This window comes from Mytilus galloprovincialis, chromosome 7 (genome assembly GCF_965363235.1).
Source record: "Mytilus galloprovincialis chromosome 7, xbMytGall1.hap1.1, whole genome shotgun sequence".
Lineage (NCBI taxonomy): Eukaryota > Metazoa > Mollusca > Bivalvia > Mytilida > Mytilidae > Mytilus > Mytilus galloprovincialis.
In genome coordinates this window covers 13,448,903-13,456,714 of record NC_134844.1, presented here as the reverse complement: position 1 = coordinate 13,456,714, position 7,812 = coordinate 13,448,903, and positions in this window count along the sequence as shown.

Sequence of the window (7,812 nt, the reverse complement as noted above, 5' to 3'; positions counted from 1 at the left end):
CTAAACCACACCGGCAAAATTTGCTCGGACTCGATGGTATCTAACATCCGGCACAATGACGGTAGGTTTCTCCTTATTTTTTTATTTTTTTTATGATATCGAAGAATATATATACATATACAACTATTTTCTATTGTGAGATGCAATATTTTCTACAACCGTTCTATATTAACGGAGAAATAAGTCAAAATGCATGTCAAAATGACGAATTGAGTGAACCTTGCCTCGCAATTGTTTAATTTCTCGTTAAATTGTTCACATTTTACGGAAAGAAAGGTACGGGAAGATAGATATTGACACGGAGATTGCAAATTTAGTTATTATGAGCATCTCAATAATTGTATTTCTGTGTAATGAACGAAAGAAAAGGGTCATGTCAAATTAAAATAAACCGGTTTCGTCAATGTTGTTACTACACAATCACCCGGTTTCGTCTATATATATCACCCGGTTTTTTTCTTTTTTTGAACAAACAATTTATGAAAAGAAACTTTGGCACGGATCTGAACATTGTCTTTCGAGAATTTAAATATATATTTATTGTAAAGTAAACTTGGTTTGTTAAAATCTATTAAACGGGCACTTTTGGACATAGTTAATTATGGTAATAGTAAATACACATTTTCCTTATGAAAAGCGTATCCCTTATTTCACTTAACTTCAAACTAATTTTAAATGGAATATAAATACTGAATAGCAAACACTGGTATCTAATTATTTTGTAACATTATTATATTTTCTTTGTTTATAATAGTAGTATGTAAAGATGAAAAATAAAAGGATGTGTTTTGATTGTGCCATAATTTTAATTTACTATACTATATTATATACACTTAGTTTACAATATTTACTATCAATTATTAATACATTTATGCATTCAATCATTGACGAACAGTCCCAAACCGACTATAGTCTATACTGTTCTGAACAAATTAATCATGCATGCAGTCCTGCCAGATTTTCTGGTACTATATATACTGTGTTACTTGCGCACTAAAGCGAGTTTTCACACTTTTAAGCATCCATATAACATAGCAGTGAGATTTGTAACTTTCTCCCCGTTTCTGGTAGGCACATTTATTTTCATAGGCATGTTTTTCACATTATTTTTACAGTTCAAATTCATTTTTGTACAGTTCAAATTCAATTGAAACTTCAAGATAACTTTCGAAAACAATATCTGACAGTTTTGTATTTTCAATAGGAATAAAAGTTGGTTTGCAAAACATGACCGTCATTTATATCTAGGTCTTATTAAGAAGAAGTGACGGTAACCACTTATCCCATAAACATTGACAATGAGACAACTTTCTTTTAGACACAAAACTTATGTTGAATTAATCAAGTTTAGGTCAGCGTATGCCTTAAACAATGAGAAAAACACACAAACTGCATGAAAGCAAGCTATAACAGGGCCCTAAATTATAAATGTAAAACAATTCAAACAAGAAAACTACCTGCCTATTTTATGTTCAAAACGCATATGGTATAAAGCAACCAAAGACAACCATGGAATTACAAGCGTGTGATTCGGGAATGGACTGAGTCAAAGTGTTGTCGCTGACACAAACAGTACAACAAAAGTACAAATAATAAAAAATGATGAAAAAACCTTAACAGACGGACGGACCGAATGACTGATAGATGGAGGAACGGACGGATGGAAGGACGGACGGACATACGGGTGTATACAATAATACGTCTTGTCAAAATTGGAACGGGCGTGTAAAAACGCAAAGAAATGAAAAACAAAAACTCGTAATTAAAGGTCAAGAAGTTTTATTAGGATATCGGCCAAGTCGATTTATCTGTATATTTGTCTGCCTTATCATTTTTGCTATATAACTTTTATATATATTTGAAAAAAATATATAGAAATCGAAAAAAAAAGAACTTGATATTCGACATTTATTATAATAAACATAATCCAACTCACATAATCCGATTTCCCGGGTGTCCCTGTTTTCTCATTTCTTACAATATTTTAATTCGGTATACACTTTATAAGATAAGTGGCGAATCTAGATGACGTATAGGTTGCACGCCCCGATCCCACCTTTGGTTGCCAAAACTATATTGATTCCTGTATTTAACGATTTTGTAAAGCAAAAAATAATCAAAATATTGTTCGACTCGATACGCTCGGCGGTATATAAAAGTTGTTCGAATTACGTCCACTTTGAAATAAACTGAATCCGTCTGTCCGTATATATATATTGTCAAAATATATTGACCAACGTCAGTGTACGATCATCATAACACAATGGCGACAATACAGACTCGTTTGTTTTTAGTAATGTTAACAAAATAATTATTATTGAATTTTGTCGATGACCTGAGACTATTATACTAATTTGCACATAGCAGTATAGTTACAATAAGGGATACAAAAATTATTTTAATGCATAGTAGTTGTAATCCTACATTCATTTTCTATGTCGATTATGCATGCATATACAGTTGTCTTATTATCAACGTTTATCCTTAAGAAGATTTATTTTTAACGATTGTAGAAAAGATTTCATACATAGAATGATTAGATTACTTATAAAGGTGTCCATCCTTTTGTGCGAAAAAATCACATATCAATTGTGTGTTTCGATTTTTAAGACCGTAAACTTTAATTTCAAGTTTAAACATGTTCAACATATTTTCCCATAACTCATATAGAAAACGCATATTTAGAGAGCTTTAATCTCAATATGCTGTTAAAAAATTTCGGAATGCAAAGTAAATTAAAATATTTGGGTTCTTTAAGAGTAGGAATTTAAGTTTTTGCTTATTATTTATTTGAATCTGAGACTCATATAAATAATAAGCCGTTGTCCGGTGAACGAACTTGTTTTCCAACGATCCACAAAACTCCTTTTGAACGCTGAAGTTAAATAATCAATTATAATGTAATGCGATTATGATTTTTTTTATTTGACCAAACCGGGTTATGCATTTTGAAATCTATGACGAAACCGGGTTGTATACATTGACGAAACCGGCCAGTTCCATTTTGACTTGACCCATTTCTTTCGTTCCATACACAGAGATACAATTATGGAGATGCTCATAATAACTGAATTTGCCATCTCCGTGTCAATATCTATCTTCCCGTACCTTTCTTTCCGTACAATGTGAACAATTTAACGTGAAATTAAACAATTTCGAGGCAAGGTTCACTCAATTCGTCATTTTGACATGCATTTTGACTTATTTCTCCGTTAATATAGAACGGTTATAGAAAATATTGCATCTCACAATAGAAAATAGTTGTATATGTATATATATTCTTCGATATCATAAAAATAATAAAAAAATAAGAAGAAACCTACCTTTCTTTTGTCTATTGGTGTTCCGTCATTGTGCCGGATGTTAGATACCATCGAGTCCGAGCAAATTTTGCCGGTGTGGTTTAGACACAGTGTAATATCTTCCTTGAGATAAGATATTATCGTTTAATTACTTGACATCCCTTGTTACTATGATATGTTCAATATGGCACAGTCCAATAAAGGTGGACTAATCCAGGGTTGATACACCCTCGTTACTAGGCAATATAGGATAATGGTATTGTCCAATAGTGGTATATCCCAATCATCCAGGGGTATATAAACAGCCGTCAGCAGTCAGTCAGGGTCGGTATTACGATCAGATCACAAGTATAAGTGATAAGATAAATACCTGCTTATAGTTCCAAACATTGGATTCACTGCTCTAGTCTTTCCAATAACTGAAACTTAGCAGAAGTATTACCTTAAGCTATAAGTGAGCTGTATCGAGAGAAACAGAAGAGCTAGAGAGCTTAGAGAGCTTCGTTGATAAAGATAAAGCGGAAAGAGCGACAATTTGTGAGCCAGTGGAGCTACAGCGCTAGTGAGTCTGTTGAGCTAAGAGCTACAGAGCTAGTGAGCAAGTAGATCTTGCTGTTTAATTGACCTATAGAGTCAGTAAGCCAGTAAGGCTGAATAATCATTGAGCTGGAGGAGCTTTAATGAGCAGAGAGAGAGTAAGAGAGAAATTATAAACAATAAGAAAATATACAAGTCTCAGATCTCGAGAATCAACTCGGGTACGGACCCCAGACACGTTACACTATATGTAGGTATTAATATAAAAAAAAGTTTTTAAGATATTGTTGCTTTTTTCGTGTACATTTTTCTATACTTACTAAATTTCAGACTTTATAATTTCCGTTTTTAGAACTAAAAGCATACCATTTCAACTTCTTTGTTATATAAATGATTCAAAATAAACATATAGAAGAAATTTGAAAAGTCAAATTGATTTTGGATGTACATGTTTCTGGTGAAATCATGTCTTATACCCCTCACCCATAATCTCGACATTTTGGCTTAAATGATTATAAAATAGATCGCAAGTACATTATCTTTAACAACATGTAAACATCAAACTGTGGTTTGGTTGATTGATTGCAGATTGATTAACGTCAAGTGGAAAATATCTCATGATGAACAGTAGAAAATGAAGCAAGTGAAAAAGTGTGTTTCTTTTAAGATTTCCAAGTTTATTCCTGTGCATGCATGTTTTACTAGTATTTATCTAAATGCATGTACTTAGTAATCTATCAATAGTTGGTTATTGAAGTACCATCCGAGAAACTATTTGTGTTGTATAAGGTATGAAAGGGGTCCTTCGCGTTTGTGTTCTTTATCTTATTTTGTTTTTTTTTTGCATTTTTCTTTATTTTTAGAAATAAAAAATAATGCTTGTTCTTTCAAATTTTCAAGAAACTTATTTAACGTTCACTATTTCAAAAATCGTTCAGTATGTTGGTGAAACAGAGACTAAATTTAACATCAGACTTAACAATCACCGGTCGTTCTATACAAAAGGAAAAAACTGTCCAATTACGAGACACCTCTTAAAAACAGGACATACTTTTGATAATATCACCTTTCAAATATATGAGGAAACCAAAATTCAAAATTGGGACTCCGAAAGGAGAAAACAGAGAGAAAGGTTCGAGATGCATCAGCTACGTACTCTTGAAGCTGGTGGACTTAATGAGAGGGACGAAAAACAATTATACCCAAAACCAAAGGAATATCCATGAATTTCATTCTATTTAACTATTTGTTTAAATCTAAAAATTGTGATGTACAATAAACGGCAAAAATATGTTTTATATACCCCACCAATCATATTGAATAGGTTAAACTTTTACACAAATTTTGTGTAGCATAAGCTACAAAGATATTTTTTGTCATGCATCCGATTTCACCAAGATACATACACACGCCCGATGAAGCTAATTTGTTTAGCGAAATATTACGTCAATAATTATATATAAAATACAACAACTATTAGTGTGTTAAAGTTACATTCTTAGACCTTATATATATATAAAAAAAATTATTTATTTAGAAATGTTTCAAGTTAAAAGTTGCGTTCCTTCATTAATGAAAAAATATATACTAAAAACATATTTATTTTATTAACAAACATGCATGAATATTGTACTAAGGTGCATACTAATGGAACCAATTACCTAAATGAGTAAAAGATTCCAAATTCGAGCTTCGCTCTCACCCCATATGGAATTTACTGACCCCATATATACTGTATTAGGTCACTAGCACACTATTTAACTAATAATATCACAGGAAGAAGGAGACTGCATTTCTTATATGGGCCTCATATTCAGGATACAACTTAATCAAAATATTTCCTTTATATTTTACCTGTACATTTGCCCTAGCTAGTACACTATTCATTGTTTGCACATGAAATACAAGCCTGCGGCGCAAATGAAATACTGCAAATTCAATGCACTCTTTTATTAAACATAGTTACTAAGCACATAAAAGTCTCCAAGCGCCACCCCCCAAAGCCCATAACTAAACAAGATCAAATATGATTACCACATTTCAACTTTGTTTTAGATGACTGGATAGGCATTTTCCATAGAGAGCATAACTGCACCACGTACTCAACATGCTTTGTATTTTCAATTTGGTGTTACTAACATCAATATTTGCTGGACAAGGTAAGATATTATATTTACAGTGTTTTGAACTAAAGTTTTTGTTAACGATATGTTCTTAGAATAATATTGAGTAAATCAAAAACTAAACATTTAAGATCTGGCAAATTATTATACTAAACCAATATGAACAGAAACAATATAATGTCTTCTTACATATTTATTTTTTCATTTGCAGTTGATGCGTGAATTGAATAATGCAAACTACAAATTAAAGTATTCACGATTATGTATAATGAATATTGAAATAAATAATTGATCTGTTATATGACATTGAGAAATGCTGCAAAGTGCAGGGTTTCTGTGTTGTGTATGCCAGATTAAAATAATCACATTTTTTCTTGATACGAAGATGTTTGACATTTACAAACCAGGGGCCGGTAACAAGAAGCATTCGTTTGTCCCACGAACGGCTAAAGGGCGTCTTAAGATTTAAGAATGTAACAAGACCCTACATCAGACCTATCTTAGAATGATTGACAGCCCTTAATGTTTTGAAAAAGTGCATGATTTAAGAACGATTCTTACGTCTACCTTAAAGCATTCTTACTAATTCCGGTAAAACAAAATCATTCTTAAATTTTGGTCAGTTATTAAGTGTTCTTAAAATAAACTTAGCAACTTAGGGTGTACCAAGAACAATTCGCAATAGCTTCACTTGACATTTTTTGTAAGAGTGGTCCCGACTACTCTTAGCTGTACATTCACTTGTTAATAGTAGAACAAGTTGCTTAAAAAAGTTAATACGTCAACCTTAGAACTTGTTATTCTAATTATTTATTCATCTGAATAGGAAATTATATATCAGTGTTTTCTTGGCCATGTATGTGGAGGATGGTAGTTTCTCTTTTGTGTAAATAATTACAATTTTGGCTTGTTGAGAGAAGTGTTATATATAAAGCAAGGAGAAATTTGTGACCTTTTTCAATTTTAAACCAAGAGTTCCAAATGGTGAAGTATAAATCATCACTTCTTAAATTTTACGAAAGCCATCATAAGTTGGTTGACCAATTATTTACCGGCTTTGTAATATAATGAGCAACACGATTGGCGCCACACGTGGAGCAGGATTTGCTTACCCTTCCGAATCATCTACAATCATCTTCAGTTTTATAGGGTTGGGTGTTGTTGTTGTATACCTGGTTTTTTTTTTAACATTTTTGCCTATTGTGTCTTTTTTGTTCACGAATCGTTATCAGTATCATGGAATTTGACAAAACTGTCATGCATACAAGTGAGAGGTTTAGCTCTTTAATCCAGGTTCAATCCATCATTTTTTTACGCTTTGAAAATGCCTGTAACAAGTCAGGAATATTACAAGTGTCGTCCATTCTTTTGATGTGTTTAATCATTTGATTTTGCCATTTGGTTAAGGACTTAATTTCCGTTTGGAATTTTCCTCGGAATTATTAAAGTATTTTTGTGATTTTATTTTTTGTAAGAAGGCTTTTAAAATGTGAAAAAAAAAATATTGTTTTAAGTGAAAACATATAAGAAGATGTGGTAGGAGTGCCAGTTAGACAACTCTCCATCCAAATTACAAATTTTAAAAGTAAACCATTCTAGTAGTGATTTGACCGAAATGAACGGTAGGATAGAAAAATAACTACGTCATTTGAGACTCGTCATTTATACTCGATTCAAATCCTACTATTGCATGGCCCTCAAAAGGATTGTCCTGAGACAAGCATATTTTATTAAAATAATTATGTTCTATAAGCAGTTAAAATAATTTCCTGGTTGAAGCGGTGCACATTTTTTAATTCAAATTTTACTTTTATCAAAAAAGGGCCGGAAGAATAATGGTGGTCTGCGGC